A 24,150-nucleotide genomic window follows, 5' to 3' on the forward strand; every position below is an offset into this window, starting at 1 on the left:
CATACAGGTTAGACATGTTAACACAAGAATACTTTAATATTTGCCAAATACTTCAGTCTGAAACTAACAGAATCTTCAGTGGCTACATAGGAACCTTTTTTTTTTTTTTTTTTTAAAAAAAAAAAAAAAGGGTGGAATACCAACAATTGATCATTCAAAAGTAGAACGAGCCGATTGATGTTACATTGCTAAGCATTAAAGAGAGGAAATTTTTTTAATTATTATTATTTTTTTTTTAAATTAGAGCGATGAATACATTACAGGTATTAATTCACAATTTCAATCTTAATTTATAAAGAAGATTAATGTAGGAATTAAGTCTCAATTTTAAAAAAAATTGATGTATTATCCGGATTAAAAACTTTCCCATATTTTTGATAAGGATATACAGTCATTTCGATTCAAGTTAGGGCACCGAAGAAAGGCCTCAGCACTTTCTTTGAATAGACGTTCAAATTTATAGCAACATCTGTGTAGAAGGAAAGTCTTCGACCAGAGGATGTTGTGGCTTGTTTCTGCACCAATCCAGACTCAATTTATTGTGCAGAATGTATGATTGATGCTCTTGAATTCTAGATGTTCGCCTTCTACACAGATGTTGCTATAAATCTGAACATCTATTCAAAGAAAGCGCCGAGGCCTCTTCAACACCCTAACTTGAATCAAAATGATTGTATATCCTTATCAAAAATATGGATAAATTTTTAATCCGGATAATATTAATTTTTTTTTAAAATTGAGACTTAATTCCTATACTCTAATGTTATTTATAAATTGATTGAAATTGTGAATTAATACCTATAATATATTCATCACTCTGATAAAAAAAAATTTTTTCCTCTCTCTAATGCTTAGCAATGTAACAATCACTCAGCTCTTTCTACTTTTGAATGATCAATTATTGATATTCCACCTTGTTAAAAAAAAAAAAAAAAAAAAAAAAAAAAAAAAAAACTGTTTTTATGTAGTTACTGAAGATAGTCTTAGTTTCAGACTGAAATATTTGGCTACATAGGAACTGTTTTTTTTTTTTTTTTTTGGACCAGAGGATGCTGTGGCTTGTTTCTGAGCCAATCCAGACTCAGATTTATTGTGCAGAACGTATGATTGATGTTCTTGAATTCTAGATTTTGCCTTCTACTATGTTGCTATAAATCTGAACGTCTATTCAAAGAAAACGCTGAGGCCTTACTTCAACGCCGTAATTTGAACCGAAATGACAGTATATCCTTGTCAAAAATATGGGAAAGTTTAATCAGGATAACACATTCATTTTTTTTAAATTGAGACTTGATTCCTACATTAGTCTAATGTTATTTAGAAGTCAAGATTGAAATTGTGAATTAATACCTATAATGTACTCTTCACTCTCATAAAATTTTCCCCCCCTCTCTTTAATGCTTAGCAATATAACATCACGTGGATCATTCTACTTTTGAACGATCAATTGTTGGAATTCCACCTTGTTCAAAAATGGTTCCTATGTAGCCACTGAAGATAGTTGTTAGTTTCAGACTGAAATATTTGGCAAATATTAAAATATTCTTATGTTAAGATGTCTATAATTCCTAATTATAATGTCACAAGTGTCTCTCAGGACATGGATGTGTCCTTATGTGGTAGATTTTTTTTTATTTTTTTATTTTTTATTTTTTTATTGCCTAGCTTGTGTTGAGCCCAACCTTGCTAACTAAAAGCCTGAAGTGGTATAGAAAAAAGTATCCTTGGTCCCTTGACCAAAGTTTTTCCTTACAGCAGTAGTTCCATTTATTGTCATTTTAAAACATTCTAAGTTTTTTTTTTTTTTTTGAATCTCATTAAATCTCAGAGATAAAAAATGCAGATCAGGTGCACTATGAATAATCTTTGTATTAATATAATAAAATCATTAACTTATAATTAAGTTCTCTGTCTATCCACCAAAATTTACAGTTTGCACTTTCTTGCTCTATGGCCAATATTCAGAAGTCCTAATCACTGCAGAAACAAGAGAACCAAGTTCATATACAAGTTTTAGATGTGATCTGATCAAGGCCTCAAATGTGAAAAACCTGTCGCTATCCTTATCATAAGATTAAACCAAGAATATAATTTCTTGGCATCCTTAATTTATAATATAACCAAGTTAAAAACTTTCAAAACATGTTTTTTTTAATGAGCTAATTGTTAAAAGTTTACCAAACTTCACAGAAATTTTGTTTGCCTGCAGCAACAAAATCCTGTCTGTCTACACTTCTATGCTGGTGGCCACATGTTAATAGTTTTAATGCCTGTTGACTGGAATGTATACTGATTAACATATGCAGAGGCTGTGGTGCAACATTCATGCCATTGAGAGGCAACCTCTGGTACTAAGAACTATAAGTCACAAGTTTCATAACATAACACCACACACACTGTTACTGAAAGTGGCTAGAAATTAGACTCCAAAGTAGCAAAGACTTAGTCTATTTCTTTTTCTCAATTTCTTATAAAATGCAATGCTAGTGATGTTTTCAAAATTACATCTGCCATTATGGAGAAACTTTTTTTTTTTTTTTTAATATAAATCCCATATATGAGGTTTAAAAAAAATCTATACATGTGTAGGAGGATGCAGATGAAGGAAGATTAAGAAAAAAACTTAATATTTTTCTTGATTTGGGGGTTGTAGCTATTGAGGAACAATCCATGAGGAAGAATGCTCCAGAAATTGTGTGTTTGCAGTTCAACTGAAAACAGATGCAGAGAAGCTGCTGCTCATGTTTAATTAAAGCCAGCAGAAAGTGGAGGAGTAATGATAGCTGCTAGTTCAGTGGAGAGCTATTCTTACAAGTACATGTAGAAAAGACACCAAGCTGTAACACTGCATCTGTGAGATGGTGGTTGAAGCGAGGGAGGGGAAGACGGGTATCAAATGAGTTGCTACACTCTGGAGAGCACTGAGGAATTTTAAGAGAGGTTTTAGGTGCACCCACTCCAAATGTGAACAGTATTTTAAGATAAGTGCAGTTAGTAGTTGAATAGGTGAGAAGTCTAGAGCAGAAAAGAATGGCTAGTTTTTTTTTTTTTTTTTAGGCTGAAGAAGCTATTACTGTGTTTAGGCCAGGAGAAGCTAGAAATGAATTCAGTCTCAGGCAAGATCTGATCCAGTATAATTTATATTATTACTGAACGTAAGAGTGGGCAAGCTAAAATCTGTTTTGCAAGAGAAAATGCAAGCCATCATTTTTTGGACAGTAAGAGTTATCTTCACCCTCACCTGATGGTAGGGAGATCAGTGGTTACAGGTGATCTTCAAGCCTGGAATGTCTGAGCACTACTTGATTTGACCAATGAGTGGGATAAATGCAGTGTACTATTGTCAGCAAAGCTATGGATAAGATCAGTGACAAACAAGGTCATTTAAGAGAAAGAGGATAAAAGATATTACCAATGCAGGAGTGCCTCGGACTAAAATACAAAAGGGCGCTATCCACCATGACAAGTTAAATTATCTGAAAAAGTTTGGTAGCAAACTATCTATCTCTGGAAATGTTAATGGTACATGTTTCTCCAAATAGTCTGTCTGGAGGTGGGTGATATAGGCTAAGTAAGAGAAAATTGTAGATGAGTGAAATCCATAATGGTGGGTCATTGATTAACTGGTAGGCATCTAGGTAGAAAGTTTATTTGCTTATTATTTCCAAGATTTTTAGAATAGGCTGAATATGTTTCTGTGCATTGGGATAAGTGCCAGCTGAATATAAAAGATTATAGACACAACATAGGCCATGTTAACTAACACAACATTCAAGTACAATTGGAGATACCATCAGGACTAGACCAAATCTAACCAATGCCATGACACTTTAGAAGGCCCCCAAAATCAGCTAACTAAATATTTCCCTATTCCGTAAAGTGTGCCAAAAGACGTCCAATAGTGGACTGAGGATATTGATAGGAAATAACTTCAAAAGTTGGATAAAATTTACATGTACAGCTTTGGCAAATGATATAATTCCTTTCCATTTCAACTGAAATAACCAAATTTGCATGCACAAACAACTTCAATTGAAATATCTACTGGCAGATTTACAATCTCATAAAAGTACATACTTTTCCCATCAAACTAATTGCAGCTTCAAGTGCTACATATTAGTTTTCCAATTGCACATCAGCTGTCTCGAAGGGCAGCATATGTGCAAATATTTTAGCATCTCTGCGATCAAGGCTGCCATAACTCACTATACTACTAAGGCAATACCTAGGAGCAGTTGTCTGTTCCTATGCCTAGGGCAGCGGTTGCAAACTGACAGCTCGTGAACTGGATATGGCCAGCCCTCGACCTTAATGATTTCTTTCCTACAAAAAAATGTTTCTAACATCCTGCAGGGATTAAAACAGAAAAAATTCAAACTTCTAAATGTTTTATGACAGCTTTAAACAAAAGTAAAAGCTATTACTACAATTCTTTGTACTATGTTTCTATCATCAAATGTTGGCAACACTGAATGGAAGTTACTTGTCACACAGCCATTTTTAGCCACGTGATACAATGACAATAAGTTATAGGTTACCATTGTAATATGATGGTGTGTTAATAAAAAGTTACTGCAATAATTTGCATTTTTTTTTTGCCCATAACAATGTCTGAATTTAAAGTTAAAAAAAAAAAAATAGATCAAGAAGGCAGAACTTTTCAAGAAAAATGGGAGAAGGCATATTTCTTTGTGGAAGTAAAAAATATTCCAACATATATGGTATGTAGACAAAGTGTTGCCATGGTGTAAGAATATAACCTAAAACACCATTATGAAACAAACCATAAGAACTGATAAATATACAGAAAAGATGCATGATGACAAACTTAAAGATTTAAAAAATGAACTGAAGTTTCAACAGAGGATATTTTCGAATGATATCATGACAAGTGATGCTGCTGTTAAATGTAGTTACGTCATAAGTGAAAAAAAAATTGCTCGGTCTTCAAAAACTTTTACTAATGGAGAATTTAGTAAAAATTGTATTTTAAGTGAAGTCTAAATCATATGTCCGGAAAAAAAAAAAGCAAGCATTTCAAAGTATAAGCCTATCAGGAAATACAGTTACAGGGCATGTTGAAGATATAGCAGAGAACTTGCAAGATATACCGCGTGAAAAAAGGAATAGTTTTGCAACTTTTTCCATTACAGTTGATGAATGTACAGTCATTATTAATACTTCCCGGTTAGCAATATTTATTCATGGCATTGATGACTATATGAATGTGGCTGAAGAACTACTGGATATAGTGCCTATGTCAGGAAATGACATTTGTGTATTGAGAAAAGTCTTAAAAATGCTCGGGGGGGGAGGGGGGAGGGGGGGGACTGGTCAAAATTAGTGTGACTACAGATGAGGCTCCTGCTATGGTTGGTGTTAACATCAGACTTGTTATAAAACTTCAAATGAAAAATGTTGTGCAAGGACAAACTTAAAAATTGTTTCATTGCATAATACACCAGAAATCACTTTGTGCTAAAAAACTAAAAGATGGAACACATCATGAGTGTAGTAATTAAAACAGTAAACTGAATACACTCTCACGCCTTGAATCATTGACAATTCAATGCTTTGTTGGATGAACTAGATTCACAATACAGCAGTTTGCTATATTATACTGAGGTTAGGTGGCTTAGTCATGGCATCGTTTTAAAGATTTTTTTGGAAATCTTTAAAGAAATTGATGTTTACTTCATCCAAAGGAAAACTGATCCCTCAGCTCACTGATGAAGATTGGTGCAAAGACTTGGCCTTTTTAGTCGACATAACAAACCACTTAAATACTTTGAATACTGCTCTGCAATGACGTGAACAGCTGATATGTCATATGTATGATTCAATTAAGTCATTTCTGGAAAAAAACTATCTTTGGCAAACAATTTAGCCCACTTTCACTTAAATCAAATTTCTTGAAATAATGATGCTGAAAAGTACATTCCTCAAATTGAAGAATTGAAAATTTAATTTGAAAAAAAGATAGATTTCAACCAGTTTAAAAATTAATTATTCAGTTCACTTTTAATTCATTTTAATCAATATTGAAAAAGAAGAAGAATTACAAATAGAACTAATTGAACTCCAGTGCAATACTGAACTAAAAAAAATATAACAAAAGTTGGCATACCAAATTTTTATAAATACCTCAGCAGTAAATATCCCAAATATAAAATTTATTGTGCAAAAATGTTGTCAATCTTTGGAAGCACCTATGTGTATGCAAGCAATTATTTTCAATTATGAAACTTAAGTCAAAGTTCTGCTCATGGATAAAAAAAGATTCTAGATTAAATGCAATACTTCATATTGCAACACAAAACAAAAAAGCATGACATGTTAGTACAGAGGAAAGGTTGGCAGGCTTCAGGATCAAAATCAAATTAAAAAAGGACTCTTAGATAAAAATCTATTTTTGTAAGTCAAAATTATGTATTTAAATAATTTTCTTCAAGTATGAAGAAAATGTAACTTATTTTCTATAATATTAAATTTTAAAAATATAAGCTCGTTATATTTTAAAAATTTAAAAATATGAATTGGTTATAAAATTTAAATGGTGGTGTAACTGTTTACTTAAGCCGTAAAGGCCTGACAACAAAAGGGCCTTTGTTAGAGCCTTTCTTTTTCAAGTTTATGTTTTGGTTCACAGAATAATATTGAATACAGCCTGGCCCTTTGCTGCGTTTGAGTTTGAGGCTCCCCCCCTGGCCTAGTGCAACATAAACCAGCAAAAACTTGCTCACAACCATCAAAATATATATTTTTTTAAACGTGTTTTCTCGACTTTAGGAATGACCCAAGAGCAGTGCTGGATTTACGTATAAGCTAAAAAAGCTACAGCTTAGGGCCTCACAATCTCTGCCGAAGCCTCAAATAAAAAAAACAAAAAGACCAGCTGATGTAATTTAAAACAGTAGGGGACCTCTGGGTTTTATATAGCTTAAGGCCTCAGCAAGTCTAAATCCAGCCCTGACCAAGGGCAAGATAAGCATACACCCTAATAACAATCCTGTCTGTTGCAACTAAAAAAAAAATTCTAATTTCTTTGGATTTTCTCCAGATGAACTTATCTAATACTTAAGCTATCTGAGATTTTAATGCTCAGAACTCCAATTAGCTTTCCTTTTCTAACTAAACTGTGGTCCAAGAAGATGCCAAGCAATCTGCTGTTACTTATGGTGTATAAACTTTTCATATGCCTACCAAATTAACTACTATATAGGCAATTTCTCACTTGTAATTCCTTTAAGTATATTATGAATACAGTCTAAACAACCAACAGGCCAATCCTTAAAATTTCCTCCTCTTCCATGGAAAAGAGAACTCTGCTAACATGTGACATTGAAAATTCAAATAAGACATCAATTTTTGTGCCTCATTTCCTGGATTGAGTTGTTTTGTCTTCCAATCTTAAAATTTGGAGATGAAAACATTAAGTGAAAATTCTTAGTATGGACAACAAGCATTTCCATCATTTTACTTTAAAATTTTCATCCCTTATTCAAGCCTCAGTTCTCTAAGGTGCATTAGTCATGTTCCAGAATAATCAAGTATATTTACCAAGCAATGCTTTCTTCTGGTCATTGCTGATTCATAGGGATTGATTTATCATCCCATATGAGCATACTATGATATGTTTGGACTCCCTGAAGGCATCACATACTGTATTTACTCCAATATAACTCATCCTCGCATATCTTGCACCCCTAATTTTACTTTAAAAAAAAAAAAAAAAAAAAAAAAAATTGAAGTTTCACATATACCTCTCACACGAAAAAAAGGTGAACAACTTCAAGAAATACACAGTGAATGTTGTTATGGCAGTTGCAGATATTCAGAATTTGGTTGAAGAGAATCAACATTTCAAACCCCACAATCAGTTTGCTTTTGTTCAGTAGTGCAATCTTTTGTTAATACCGCACCAATGATATGCGAGGTGGGTACCAGCGATAGCAAATTCTTGGTAAATCATACCCATTTTCAGTTTTGTTTTTTTTAAATCATGGTGATTTTATGATTCTTAAATAATAAAATGACAAATAACAAAAATGAAACTGTTTTAATTACAAAAGCATTGTCGCTAAAGATTCAATTATATCGCATGATGAAAGTGAGCCACCGATTGTGTAAATAATGTTGATAATTAAATGTAAATGCATTCATTTTATAAATGTGAGCGATTATAAATAATAATGAATACTGAAAATTTAATTCTAAACATCAATTTAAATTTCCTGAAAATCTTTAATTTCTGAACATTTCCCCACATCTCGCACCACGATTTTTTAACTTTCATTTTGGGGAGAAAAAAAAATGCGAGTTATATTTGAATAAATACAGTAGTAATAATAATGTGGGAAGTGGGTAACCAGTGATACCATTCAGCTTTTGGGGTGCACTGTTCAACTAGTTAATATGGATTAATAGAGGATATTTAGTTGTCTGATGATGCAACGCTAGAGGATTAAGGAGTGATGTGTCCTTTCAAGGGAGTTTAGAAACTTCTTTAAATAAGTAAACAATAAAATTCCAGTTCCATTGCTAAGTGCAGAGTGTTATATTTTACACAGAGGATGTGCAGGACTAAAACAGAACAGTGCACTGGATGGTGGACTTTTTTGGGGAGGGGGATTCACATGTTCAAGGATATTTACCATACACTGCATATAATGGAGAGCAGTCAAAAAGGGTCTTGCTCTCCAAAACCTTGCCTAGTTGATACAGACTACACCGAGTAGACATTGTCATGCTCACCATTCCATTAGAGGTCTTGGGAGTTAAGGATTTGTGCAAAAAAAAAATGCAACAGAAATTGAGTATGCAGCATTTTAATTCTAATTAGTTTTCATATGAAGTTTTAGGGTGTAGTGCCTGCAGAAGTTATACCTAAAAACTTCCGAGACCTCCACTACGAATCTTAGTAAACAAATCAAAGCATATTATTTATTCATGCATATACAAATACAAGTTGGTAGCCACAACAAGTTGTTTCAGGCTAATTCAAATGCTACAGAGATGAAACATTTACTTACTCTGTGTTCAGCAGAATTTATTATTAGACACCTCTAGGGAGTCCAAAGACTCATCAAGGGAGGGCACCTGCTCTACAACTCTGTCTCCACCACTCAATTCACCAACTGACTGCAACTACACCAACACCATCTACCGTAGACCACCACCACCACCAGTATTTCCACAGACAATCGCAAACATCCATGCCCATGGCAGGATTTCAACCCGCAGCCTTTTTGGCTGGAGAGCAGATACGCTAACCACTCGGCCAGCCTAGCTATCAGTTTGCAATGGGAGAAAAAAGGCTTTTCAAAATGAGCTGTTAATCTGTAAGCTAGTTTTATATTTTGGTTGTTTTAAATGCAATTCTGATTAGAAACTAATATTATTAACACTTTTTTTTTTTTTATTCAAATCCCATCCACAAGGATGTATAGGGACTAAGAATTAAAATCTAATCCCCACAGCTATAAAGAACAAGCTGAATGTTTTCAAGCCACTTCAAGCCTTCAAAGCAAGCAGGATGGTGGTTTCATACTGGGCAGTCAAATTAATCTACCACTTGGAGACTTCCACAAACATCAATCCATTTTAGAAATTATGGACTTTACAATCGTGTTATAAATAACTATTTTAAATTTCCGATGTTTCGACCCTCATGTTAAGGTCATCTGGAGTATATACAAATATACAAGGACAAGCTGAGTTACATTTCACACAACATGCTAAAAGAAATGATTTGATCAGTTATTCTACTGCCATGACCTCTAGTGAAAATAAACAAAATAAAAATTCATAGTGTTGATGATAACTTTATTAAAGACAAATTTAAAGTTATAAGCAATACCTTCCTAAAAAATGGTTACAGTCAAAACACTATTAACAAAATTCTCTACAAGACCTCAATAAAAAACAAAGATAAACCAGATTACAATAAAACTATAACCATTCCTTATATTAAAGAGACATCAGATAAAATAAACAGAATACTGCAGAAATACAACCTCAAAGCCACCTTTTAAACCTCCTGCAAAATTAAAAAGCTTACTCAACTCATCCAAAGACCCACTCCCTCTGCTAGCCCACCCTAAAGCATAATGTATTTATTGCACCTGTAATCTACCATATATAGGGTAAACAATTCCTATCAGACATAAAGAACATAAACGACACATTAAATATAATAACTATGGTGAAGCTGACCTTTCTGATCATGCCCTAAGCACTTTATATGGAACTGACTGGAAAAGCACCAGATGTTTACATCACACCAAAACATAGTACGAACTTAAATTTAAGGAAACTGCAAGATTCTTAACCACCCTAATCTGAACAATAATGATGGTCTAAAAATCCCAAGCATATGGAAGGCACATATTCTACCCATGGAACCTTTCTCCCTAAGAGTTAACTATAAACAGGACTGTAGATAATCCAGAATCTTAAATCTAATATAACAATTGTCATGTTAAATTAGGACATTATTGTTACTGTAAGAAAACTATATGAGAGAATGTTTCTTTATGTCATCTTAAATAGAATTTAGCTTTGATGTAGTTTCTAAATAATTAATTTTATTATTTTTTTTATTATACACACACAAATTTTTATTTTCACTAGAGGTCATGCCAGAATAACTGTTGATCAAATCATGGTCTCTTTAGCAGACTGTGTGAAATTTAACTCTGCTTGTCCTTGAATATACTCTAGATGATGACATTCATATGAAGGTTGAAACATCGGGAAATTAAAATAGTTATTTATAACACTGTTGTTAAGTCCATATTTCTAAAATGAATGCTGATCACTGTGCAACACTAACAGAAAGGATCCAAGCATCAATCTGAACCATGTCCTGGCTGGAAAGCATGCACTAATCTAACCAAATTATCCAGTATTTTAATAGAATTTAATCTCTCATTATATTGTAGATAAGATGATCTTTGCAGCTTATGATCTGATCCATAGGACTGGATCATAAGCTGCAAATCCACATGTTTAGAGAAACAAAGTCTTCCTGACTAATGAAATCTTTCATATTACACATAACTAGCTTAAAACCATTTTAAAAGACAGCCAACTAAAAACAGTCCATATTTGGAAAAATACCATAGCACATGTAATTAAAAATATAGCACATTTCTGCAATAAACTGCTTTTTTCATAATCATGAAAGTTCTTTAATATAGATATAAAAATTCCACAACTTTAATCCTCCTAAAGCCTTAATTACCCAAAGCCATCTTTACAATATGGATTAGATAATTGCTCTTTGTGTTCATTACATAAAAAAACAACCAAATTACTTTAAATGCCAATGCAGTGTTAAAAGATGTTCCTTTTGTAAATTAGCTCAAAACTAAAAAAAAAAAAAAAAAAAAAAAAAAAAAAAAAAAAAAAAAAAAAAAAAAAAAAAAAATTTGAATACTGCATGAAACGCAGTTTGGCTTTGGATAATTAAAGCTTTTAGGAGGATTCAATTTGTGGAATTGTTATATCTTATAACATTATATATTACTAAAAACATAAGTTACTAAAGGAGTGTTACAGGATATAATGCTAAAGGAGTGTTACAGGATAGATGAAGAGGTTTATATGTTACCAGAGGAGAAGAATAAGGAAAGGTCACCCCCTCCCAAATTGCTAACTTCTATATGGAGGCTTTTGAGCAAAGCCCTTAAGTCCTTCACTCTAAAACCTACAGAATGGGTAAGATACATTGACGATGTGTTCGTTATCTGGCCACATAGGCAACAAACATTAAACACATTCCTCAGCCACCTGAACAAACAAACAGCATGAATGCATACAATTTACTACCAAAATTGAAAATCTGAACTAGCTCCTGTTCCTGGATACACATCTTCCTTCAGGAAGTCTATCCTTCACGGTCTACCGCAAACAGACACACACTGGCCAATACATACATGCCAATTCATACCACTACCTATCACAAAATATGGAGTCATTAACACCCTTAAAAACAGAGCTATAATAATTTGCTCTAACCAGTAAGCTCTTAAACAAGAACTAAAAATCAGACACATTTCTAAATAATGACTATAACAAAAATGCCATTAATAAAATACTTAATAAAACATCATCAAAAAAGAATCTAGATTACAGTAAACCATAGCCATCCCATACATTAAAGGGTTATCAGAAAAAAAAAAAATCAACAGAATCCTACACCATTATAATCTCAATGCCACCTTTAAACCATCTACAAAACTTAAAAACATATTCAACTCCTAAGGATCCTCTCCTCCCATTAGCACAACCTGGATTTTATTGCATCCACTGCACATGTAACTTACCGTATATTGGTGAAACTAAATGTACAATCCGCTATACATAAGAAAGAATACACAAGACGCATTAAATAATTTTGGTGAAGGAGGCCTCTCAGATCACACTCTCAACCTTACACCAAATTAACTGGAAAAGTACCTACTCTTTACACCATATAAAAACCTGGTGAAAGAAAATTTAAAGAAGCCTGCAAAATTCTGATTATCACCCAAATATCAACAATAATGGTCGCATGAAAATTCCAAGAAAATCTGGATGGCACATATTCAGCCTACTTAATAGTATCCATCATATTTCAGGACTCTAGGCAATCTTTAGCTAATATTAGAAACTACTCCAAACTAGCTGGTTGAAATTATATGTAGAATGATGTATATATATATATATATATATATATATATATATATATATTTGTTGCTCCTCAACCCAATGTAATGTTACAACCAATAGATAATATTAATAATAAGACTAGCAATGATGAAAGTTTTTTTTTTTCCACCAGAAGTCAGGCCAATAATTGTTGTAACAGTTAGTCAGTAACTTTAACAAACCATGTAGATTGTAGTGCAGCTTGTATATAGTGTATATGCTCCAGAAGATGACCTTGATATAAAGGTCGAAACGTCTAGTGTTGATTTTGGTTTATATTAAACTAAAGTTTTACTCAAACACGGTATTTGTCTCCATAATTTTCCAAAATGGATACAAGAATGAATTTTTGCTCAGAGTGGCAAACAGACAATCAGAAATAGTTACAAGCGCAGTGTACTGTCAGTGAAGAAAATAGGTACTGTGTGAATAATTAATGTAGGCTCCTTGTGACAAATTCTTGGATCCCATGAAGATATGATCCAAAGGATTTGTAGATAACAAGTTGTTAATATAACTTTTCATTAGATGAAGTTCTAAGTGTTTTATCTGATTTACAAAATATTTATATAAACTAACAACTGTTGAAGAATCGGACATTTTGGTCTGAAAATCTCAGAAATGGGAAGCAGCATAGAAACTCAGGATTTGCACTTTCCATCTGAAAGAGTGAGAAGAGTTAGTCAGGAAAGAAGGAACAATAAAGTACGCATTGCATCTAGTGAATATTGGAAATTACTTGATAATTACCAGAAAATTGATATACACAATGTAGGTATTAGCATTTGTATGAAGTTATCCAGCTGATTTCTCCATTTGACACAGACCAATGCACTACACAGGTTAATAAAAGTAACCACTTAATACTCTCATTCCAATGAGAAGACTTATGGTGGGGAACAACTACACCATAAGTCTCTTGCTGCAGAAACATGAAGGGATCAGTCAAACTTACAACAGGGAAAAAAAAAAAAAAAAAAAAAAAAAAAAAAGAGCATGAGGTCCAAAGCCAAAAAGAAAACTGTATAAATAAGAGAAAGGGCTCTTTTACAGCCATCTATGACAAAGGGAGTCCTTCATGAAAGAATTTCGTTTCCCTGGTGTGAAATTAATAACATTAGTAATGTTGTTAGAATTCAGAAAGGGAAGGTGAAAGAACTGATTGTTTTGGCTGGAACAAGTGACCAGAGAGATGGGAAGTACTACATGAGGAAGGATATGAAAGTTATTGGAAGAATGAGAAGGTGAAGCTTGTGAGTCTACTGCCACACTATGATAAAAGCAAATTGAGAAGGAGGGCAATGATAGCTGAGTTTGTGGACTGAGTTGAGTTTTTGTACACTACTGATTGAGTGCACCTAAACTGCTTCAGAGTTAGGTGTCTAGAGAGAGCTTGTTCACGGAGATTGTGGAAGCGTAAAGTCAGGAAACTAAATAAATTAGGGCAGATGTAGATTGTGTCTGTGAACTCATGAACCAAATGAGTATGTGAATGAACATAAAACCAGAATCTAGTCTTCTCAGGAACAATACTGAATGGAGTAGTCAATTAACGATGGAGGCTTAAGGGGATGCTACAATTTCTATATACTAAATGTTAGAAGCATCAGAAATAAGAGGAAGTTTTGGATATTGATTAATGCAACCTCACCAAAAGTAACAGCCATTAGACTTGGCTAACAGCAGATGCAGGGACAAAATGTGATGAATTTAGTATTTTCAAGGAGGATAGAGCAGACAGGACAAGAGGTTGGGGTACTGCTGATGACAGAAGATTAATTGCAACCAACAAGAGTAGAAGTCACTTGGCAGGTGGCACTTCTTTTGAGTCAATGATATGAGATTTAATTAAATTAATTTAAGCATGCAGACTAATTTTTTTTTAAATTTAGTTCCTATTGTTGTTGGATAATTGTACTGACTGATCATAAGACATCATGATGTCTTATGATATGTAAAATGAAATATTTACATATTAAAAGTTCTACTGTGGCATATGTGTTATTTCATAGTTATTACTACTCAACAGGTTTCACTATACAAGAAAGTGAAGATATTGATATGGTAGAGGTGATAAAGCTTGATCTGAGAACACAGATTGATGAATCTGAGGTACTTAGGATATTGCAGAACCTGAATGCAAATTCAGCTGTGGGATGGATAGGATATCAGTTTACATTTTAAGAAAATGTTCAGGGAAACTGACAATTACTTTGAATAGGCTGTTTAAGTTTTAGGTCTGGCAAAGTCCCAAGAGAGTGGAAGGAGGGGAAAATAAATCCTTTGTATAAAAGAGAACGTGAGTGTAGTTAGCAAATTATAGAGCAATCAGTATCACAGGAGTGATGTAAAATTACTGGAAAAGTTGGTCAAAGAGAGAATTCAGGAATGAGTGGATAAGAATATGATACTCTATGAGGGGGTAGCACAGCTTTGCAAAGGATCAGTGATGCCTTGGTAATCTAACTTTTTATAATAAAGTGACAGTTGAATAAAGGGAATAGCTACATGATATGGACAGATCTTGTAAAAGATCTGCGACAGGATACCACATGAAACTCTGTTACACAAACTGCAACAAATGGGGATGGATATGAAATTGGTAATATGGATAAAAAAAGAAGTAGCTTCTGGACAGATATCATCTAGTATATGACAAGCAGAATTCAGGACAAAAGGCAGGTGACTAGTGGTGTTCTACAAGGTTCTGACCACTGCTGTTTAATTTGTACATAAATTATATAGGAAATAATTTGAAAGGAGATATTCAGTTGTTTGCTGATGATGCAAAGGGTAATAGTTAATCAAGATGATTTAAAACACTGACAGTATGGACAAAACATAATAAATGTCAATTTAATGAGGAAAAGTATGAAGTTATAATCTTTATATCCCAAAAATGCATAAGCTGTGTATCATATTGAGGGAACTGTACTGCAGGAAACTGATGAAGCCATCATTGAGGGTAGTAGACAGCTGAAGTTTAGAGGGCATATTGCTAAAGCAGTCAGGGTAGCTCACAGGATTACTTGGTTATTAAAGAACACACTAACAAGCAAAAATAGAGGAGTTATCATTTCTCTTTATAAAACCTTGATATGATTATACATGGATTACTGTGCTGATCTGGTCACCTGAGATTCTCAGGGATGAAAGGATCCAGTGGCAAGTGAGAAAGATGGTGAGTGGGTCTGTGGAATGCTTCTTATGAGGATAGATAGGGTTTGTCGGTTGCAAAAGTTGGTTGATAGGGGGAAAAAAAAGGGAGGGGTATGACAAACATTTAAGTTACTTAAAGGATTTTACAGGAAATTTTGATACTGGTTCAAGAGCTATAATAGCACAGAAGACCAAACTCAATTTTTTTTTTTTTTTTTTTTTTTTTTTTTTTTTTTTTTAAACTTTGTCTTGTCTAGTTTTGTCTAAATTTCCATGCCCATTTTCAAAATAATTATGGCTTTAATAAACATGAGTCCAAAATGTGGTCTCTGGTGCTATTATGACTCTTGAACCAATATCAAAATCTTGATGATCTACCCTTAAGGGACACACAAGATACTATAATAGTAGATTAGGTAGTGGAGACAGTTGTAAAAGTAGGTGTCCTCTCTCTCTCAATGAGTCTCTTTAGACTCCTTGGAGGCGTCATGTAATAATAATGCAAACTTTCCATGTAGTCCTAGTTTCCTATCAATTACTCTGCCTGTAAATTAGATTGGAGTTCTGATATAAGGAACTTGTCTTTAATGCACTTTGTTTTCCCTTTGGTCTGCTAATCTCTCTCTTCTAATTCTGTTTAGGTGACTATACTACCTCAGAGTAGCTTTCATTTACATATTCAAAATCCTTCCTAATATCTTCCTTTCTATCAGAATTCTGCTATTGACATCTGTTCATTAATTTCAAAAGAATTCTCAGCAGTGGTCACTTATTTCTAACCCAACTCTCAGATCTTTCAATTAAAATTGGTTTTAACACCATTCTTGTATATAGCTATACCATCTCAGGTTAGCCTTCTAAATGACTTCTATTATTTGTCATTTTCACTAAAACTGCAAAATCCCACTCACAAAATATTATAAATCTATAGTACACTGATACTGTGGGCAGGATAAAGATTTTGTTTTTTTTGCATTTATTTTTTCACCTAATCCAGAAACCCTGATCTGAGACCAAACATGGAACATTTAAGCCACTTCAGGCTCTCCAATAAGATGTTTCACAAGTCCCTACTTTTACAGGACTGGTATGGTGGGAAGACAACTGAATAAATTTATATGGAATGAAAGATTTCAATCAACACTAAAATAGCTATATACAAGGATAGTGTTGAAACCAATTTTAACTGATCAATCTGAGAGTGGGATTAGCCCCCTCCCACACACTTATTTTTGCTAATTTTCATGCCTATTATAATTATTATTCAATTTAGTTATGTGATCACATGCAGATTTGTACAGCATGTTTTTAGGAATATAAAAATCATCTACATTAAGTAAAGAACTGAGCTTAACACTTCCAATTTTCATATCAGCTTTAATGTTATCTGCATAGATGAGTAACAGAGACAACACACACCTTAAACCTCATTTTACAACAAACTATTTTCCTATAACTGAAAATTCTAACTTGGGCATTATGTTTGAGCAATATTAAGTTGCATTTACAACATAACTGTTGTGTTAAATAGCATTTGTCTTGGGACCTTGTCATGCTTTCTCTAGATCTAGAAGATACAGATCTTTAACAAACTATAGCAATGAAGAAAACTCATGTTAAAACTTATTTGCAGAATTTTTGCCCATGTTCCATAGGCATCTTCAGTACAGAATTATAATCAAACAATAACAGAAGATTCTAAAAACACAGCTTTAGTAGCTAATGTAATGTAAGGCAACTAAAACAGTCGATATATATATTCTTTGTTATATTCCCATGATTTCTGAACTATCCTACAGTTGAAAGCTGATCCTAACCACTTCTATTTTGCCAGAACCTAGTATATTCAGTTTTCTACTTCAAATTTTTCTTACACTCTTCAAATATCCTTGCACATATCTAAACCAAACTCAAGTAGGGAAATTCCTGTAATTATCATTGTTTTTATCTCCCTTTTTTTTATTTTATAGATGGGTCTGATCATCCAGAATTCTACCCTCTGACCAGGATTTCTAAATTGTAGTGCAGCCACTATAAAATTTTTATACCTCTATAATGAAGGATTTCCAGTCTAATATCATTTACTCCAGCTGCCTATCAACATTTCAGGTTTTTGATAGCTTGTTCTGCTTCAAGTACTAATTGGATATCTTGAATATGCTCTAGCTCTGTTTCATTTAGCACCCTACTCCAGACATCTAGAAGAGCTTTGGGTTTTTTTTTTTTCATATCACCTTTGTCAGATTCCTTTTCAGTAATCTCCATTTCTAAACTTTTTTTTCAATAGCCTCCAGAATATTTTATCACCTTGATATTTACTTTCTTATTACCAAATTTTTCCCATAACTTTACTTTTACATACTGCTTTTCTTTTCACATTTTTTTCCCCCCTCTGTATTCTCTAAGCATATAACTTACCAAGAACATCAACATGCTTTTCCAGGGTTACCACAGTCATTATTAGAAACCTAACATCAATAATTCTTTGGCTTTTGTCAGTCTGCTAAACCACATGCAGCAGCTATTCAGACATTCTTTGCCATATAAATTTATAGACCAATTTTTTTTTTATATTCATTTTTCCTACTGCTGTCTTTTGGAATAGTCACCTTATTTCCAAAGGAGTAAAAATTAGTTTTGTTAAGTTGCTTTTCTCTCATCCATGGTACTACTGGAGATATCATACACATCCTGACATATATTCAGTCCATAAAAAAGTAATTTTGGTAGACAAGTTTTCCTTGTCTACCAAAAATATCTACATGTGATATCCTTTCACATTATACTGTATTTATAACTGATGAAAAAGATACTCTGGTTACAAAGTCCTCGAGCTGAGTACATGACAAGAAAGTCTACTATATCTTCACACAGATCACTTGTAATTAGGTCTTAAGGATATCTCCAGGAGTGATTAGTAGATTCAGATGGCAAAGCAACTTAAGTAGAAAGATCCAAACTTTAAAGAGAGAACTAATTGAAAACAAACCCCAACTCATCACCAGAGTTAAAGATCGGTACTATCAACGTAAGAAGCCTGAATGGCAAAGAAATGGAGCTAGCTGAGGAATTAGATAAGTACCAGATCGACATAATAGGGGTGACTGAAACAAAAAAGACCAAAACTGGTGAAATCTCTCTGAGCAATAAATACAAAATGTTATATTCAGGCAATGACAATCAAGGAAAAGAAGGAGTAGCCATAGTATTCAACACAAAATACGAGGCTAATCTTCTTGAATGGCAGTCAGTCTCAAGTAGAGTAATGTGGGCAAATATGAGAATGGGGAACTGGACAATGAGACTTATTTGTGCCTATGGTCCCACAGAAGGTTCTACTAAGGTAGAAGTGGAGGAATTTTTTGAGGCTTTAGAAAAAGCAACTGACACAATGAAAAAGGAAAAGTTGGTCCTTGTTGGGGATCTAAATAGCAGAGTAGGAAATGATTGTCAGACATACAAAAATATTTTGGGAAAATTTGGAGAAAAGAGCAAAGCTAATAATAATGGCAAATATCTGTTGGATTTCTGCTCAGGACATGGACTGGTTATTACTAACACCATGTTCCAACATAAAAATGTGCACAAATTCACATGGAGAGAAGAGGCTAGGAATAAGAAAAGTCTCATTGACTATGTTATTGTTGATAGTGATGTTTTCTCCTTGGTGCAGGACACCAGAGTGTACAGAGGATTTGAAATTGGAAGTGATCACTATTTAGTCTTGAGCAGGATAAAATTGAATTTCATATTGAAAAGAATAACATGTAAGAAAGTTTTAAAGCGAATAAAAGTTGAGCAGCTCTCAGATGTGAACAGTAGACTAAAATACAGAAATATTATTGAAAAGAAAATGAAAGAGTTTGAGAACAGGAATCAAACCTTGGAGATTCAGTGGCAAACTCTGAAGGAAACATTGATTGATTCTGCCAGAGAGGCATGTGGTGAGGTTGTGTGCAAATATAAAAAAATCAGAACTCCCTGGTGGACACAGGAAGTTAAAGAGGCAGTGAAGGAAAAGAAGAAAGCATATCAAAAGTTCCTGGCAAATAAGTCAGCTTTTACTCTTACAGAATACAGAGACAAATGTAAGAAAGCTAAACAGTGTGTAAAACTAGCTAAACAAAAGTCATGGGAGGACTTTGGCAAGAATATAGAAAATAAATATCAAGAAGGTGGCAAAATATTCTGGAGGTTGTTGAAGAAGCTTAGGAATGGAGGAAAGAGTGCTGTAAAAGGAATTAGAGATGATAAAGGTGAAATGAAAACAGGAGAAAAAGATATCCTTGAAGTATGGAGTAATTACTTTGAAAAACTGCTAAATGAAACAAGCAGTGATGACAGCACAGTGATAAAAAACACTGACCAGGCATGCAGTCAGGAATACATATCCATACTTGAAGTCGAAAAAGCCATGAAAGGCTTGAAATGTGGAAAGGCAGCAGGAGTAGATGATATTCGACCAGAAATGCTGAAGTATGGTGGTATAAGAGTCTTACAGTGGCTGCACTGCATAGTTCAGAAAGCCTGGACAGAGGGACGAATTCCCGATGATTGGAGTAGAGCTCTCATAGTACCCATATATAAAAAGGGAAATAAAACTGAATGTGAGAATTACAGAGGTATTTCCCTACTGAGTGTTCCTGGCAAGATCTATGCAAGTATACTTGAGAAACGATTGAGAAGAATTGTGGAAGAAAAGCTTGGTGAAGAACAAGCTGGATTCAGGCCAAATAGAGGCTGTCAGGATCAGATCTTCACTTTACGACAAATAGTCGAGAAAGCATGGGAATATAACAAAGATCTGTATTTAAGTTTTGTCGATTTGGAAAAGGCATATGACAAGGTGCCAAGAGAGAAGCTATTCAATACACTGCAGTTATATGGTGTCAATGGGGCATTATATCAAGCAATACTTAGTCTTTATTTGAGTTGCGAGTCAGCAGTTAGAATTGAAGGAAGTACAGGAAGATGGTTTAATGTTAAATCTGGTGTGAGACAAGGATGTACATTATCCCCACTGTTATTCATTATCTATATGGATCACATTCTGAAGGAATGTGGTATTAAACCTGATATCAAAATTGGAGATGTTAATGTCAGCTCTTTGCTTTATGCGGATGATGTTATACTTCTAAATAAATCCGCTACAAGTCTGCAAGATTCTCTGACTAAATTGAATAGCTGTTGTAATAGATATGGTATGAAGGTCAGCAATAAAAAGACAAAGACAATGAAAATAGGCAGAATCATTGAAAATGTCAACTGTGTTGTGAATGGAGAACCTGTGGAACAAGTAAAACATTTCAGCTACTTAGGCACAATTTTTACTGAAGATGGTAAACTAAATATAGAAATAGACAACAGAATCAGCAAAGCTGGTATCGTGGGAAGTCAATTGAATAAATTCATATGGAATAAGAAAGAAATTAGTCGGAACACTAAATTAGCTGTATACAAGACAGTGTTCAAACCAATTGTAACTTATGGATCTGAGAGCTGGGTCAGAAGTAAAACACTTGACCAAAGACTAGAGACCGCAGATATGAGAGTCCTGAGAAAGATTAGAGGCGTGAACAGATGGCATCAATGGCAATATCATATTAAAAATGAGGATATTAGGAAAGAACTTGACATTGTCAGCATCCAGGAATGCGTTAGCAGAGCTAATCTCAGATGGTATGGTCACTTAAATAGAATGGGAGAGGAAAGATTAGCAAAACAAGTGTTCTCTGCCAGGTTGGCAGGAAAACGACCCAGAGGAAGACCAAGATATAGGTGGAATGATACGGTACAAAGTGCCTTAGACGATAGAAATATAAGATTTGATAATGTTGGAGTCTTGACAAGTAACAGACTGATTTGGAGGAAAATTGTAGATAGGAAGTTAGTAATGATGTAATTTTTTCATGTAGTTCTGTCATATCCTGTACACCGTACACCCCTTGAGGGTACATGGCAGGAATTTGATGATGATGACTAATTAGGTCCAGTATTTCAATTTTTTTTTCCAACTTGTAAAGTCAAAAGCACGTGTATATGATTAAATATATGCACAAGATTCAGATGTTATGCTCCAATTTTTTCACGAAATGTAATGAATACCTATTTTGATATGCTACTGGTTTTGCAAATCTTAAAAAGCCATTAAGCTATATACTCCATATTTAAGATTTATGTGATTAGCAAAACAGAGAGTGGGCTGCACACAAGGCATGACAATCTACAAGCTTGGGGAAAAACAAAATTTATGCTACAATTTACAAAACCGATTCAATTCGGCAATTGAATTAGATTTAAGAGATTGATAATTCTTGAATGGGGACAAATTCATTTCTTTAATCAGTAAATTTTTTGTTGTGCATACTCAAAAACATTTCAATATTTGAATCAATATTTTAGGGTTTTTTTTTTTTAATATAGCCTCTTTTGGGGGTATAAATATCTCCCAATTCACTCCATCTGTTTCTATCCTGAGCTTGTCACATGTCTCTTGGTGCCAGGGAATTCCAATTTTCCTTTTACCATCTGACCACCTTCTTTCAAGTCTTCCAGCTGATCTACGTTCATATGGCTGCCACTCCAGTATAATTATGTGTCCCATCTGTTGTCCTCAAGTCTTGTAATGTGTCTCACCCATTTCCAATTCTTATGAAGAATAAAGCATTCGTTTTAGCTCTTATTTCTCCAATGTCTAAAAATTTTGTTTTAGCTCTTATTTCTTCATTTTATTGTTGAGTCATGTTTAGCAAACATCTTTCAATTCTTCTCTTTTTTTCCCCTTCATTTTATTTATTATTTCCCTTTTTTGAACTGGCCAAGTTTCTGCTCTGTATGTCATAACAGGCAATATGCATTGGTTGAATAGTCCTTGCTCTGATCTCAGGTTTTATTTTGCTGTTTAAAAATCTCTTCAATTTTCCAAATGCTGACCATCCCATTCTTCCATGACTTATTGTTTCTTCAATGTTAACAAAATTTTTCAAAATATCTTCTCCATACTCATCTATTATTTCAATATTAATAATGTTGTGTTTTTCATTGTATCCAAAAAGGATACAATGAAAGAGACTTTTCAGATAAGATATTAAGAAAAGATAAGGTAATATGATCAAAAAAAAAAAAAAAAAATCATTGATAAAAATAGAAACCTCAGAATTCTAAGAAATAATCTTTCATTTGGAAGAAAGAATATTATAGCTTTTGAAGATCAAAAGGGAAGAAAATATTTAGCAAGCAAAAACATCCTATGCAAATCTGTATAAAAGCGAAAATAGGAAGAAAATTCCAGAATCAACAGAAAAAATGGATCATGACAATATCTCTGATATACCTCCATTAGAAATCTTTGAAACTGAAAAAGCATTAAAAACAAATGAAAAACAAATCTGCCAGAGAGGATGGTTTAATAATAGAGATGATTAAAGAATGTGAGGATATTCTAAAACAAGAATTAGAAATCTTTTTCAAAAAAAAAAAAAAAAAAAAAAAAAAAAAAAAAAAAAAAAAAAGGGAAACCCCAAATATAGAATAATGCAAACATTTTACTGAATAAAATAGAAGGAAGCCCTTGGAGATTATAGCATTGAAAAACAATTTAATGACATATGCTGTAGGATTTTCATAAATATATCATTCAAACAATGAAATAAGCAAAAAATTTCACATAAATCAAGGAATAAGGCAAGGAGACATTTCTCCCAACTCTTCACATTAACATTGGAATGCATTTTTATTAATTTAGAATAGCCTAATAAAGGAGTCAATATTAATGGAATTAAATTAAAACAACTTAAAATTTGCTGATATTATTATTGCAAACAAATATGAAAGATTTAAAAGAAATAACAGATCAAGATTTTATAGTACCAACTGAATGCTTAATCATGGTAACCTTCAGGGTTGAACTGAAAAAGGTTCAGCTTAAAGTCTGAGAATATATTCTCATATTTTGCATATATTTGAAAATGATATCTGAGAATATATATTTTTTTTTTTAGAAATTGACATTGGTAAAGCATTCCCCCACACCTCAAAGTATGGCTGCAACGCCAATGCCAACTCCAAAAATATTCCGACTTAGTTTATATAGTACTACAGTTTTCTGTTTAATCCTGTGAAATGGGATATCACAATGCAAAGCGTGTGTGTGTGTGCGTGCATATATGCAAAAACTGTTAAACCTAGGAATAAAAAAAGTTTGATAATTATCTTTTATGTATGAGAAGATATTGTAGATTGTAGCCATTCAACTGAAAAAGTGGCGTGGTAAAAAAAGGTGTCACACGAGCCATGGAA

At 33.4% G+C, this 24,150-nt stretch overlaps 1 protein-coding gene across 15 annotated transcripts in view; it reads right to left on the reverse strand.

Moving 5' to 3' along the window:
- smg (sterile alpha motif domain containing protein 4 smaug) overlaps positions 1–24,150 on the reverse strand; it is a 392,969-nt gene that overhangs the window by 184,194 nt on the left and 184,625 nt on the right. The window lies entirely within an intron of this gene.

This window comes from Typopeltis vanoorti, chromosome 11 (assembly GCF_054136105.1).
Source record: "Typopeltis vanoorti isolate ZY-2024b chromosome 11, IOZ_Tvanoo_1.0, whole genome shotgun sequence".
Classification (NCBI taxonomy): domain Eukaryota; kingdom Metazoa; phylum Arthropoda; class Arachnida; order Uropygi; family Thelyphonidae; genus Typopeltis; species Typopeltis vanoorti.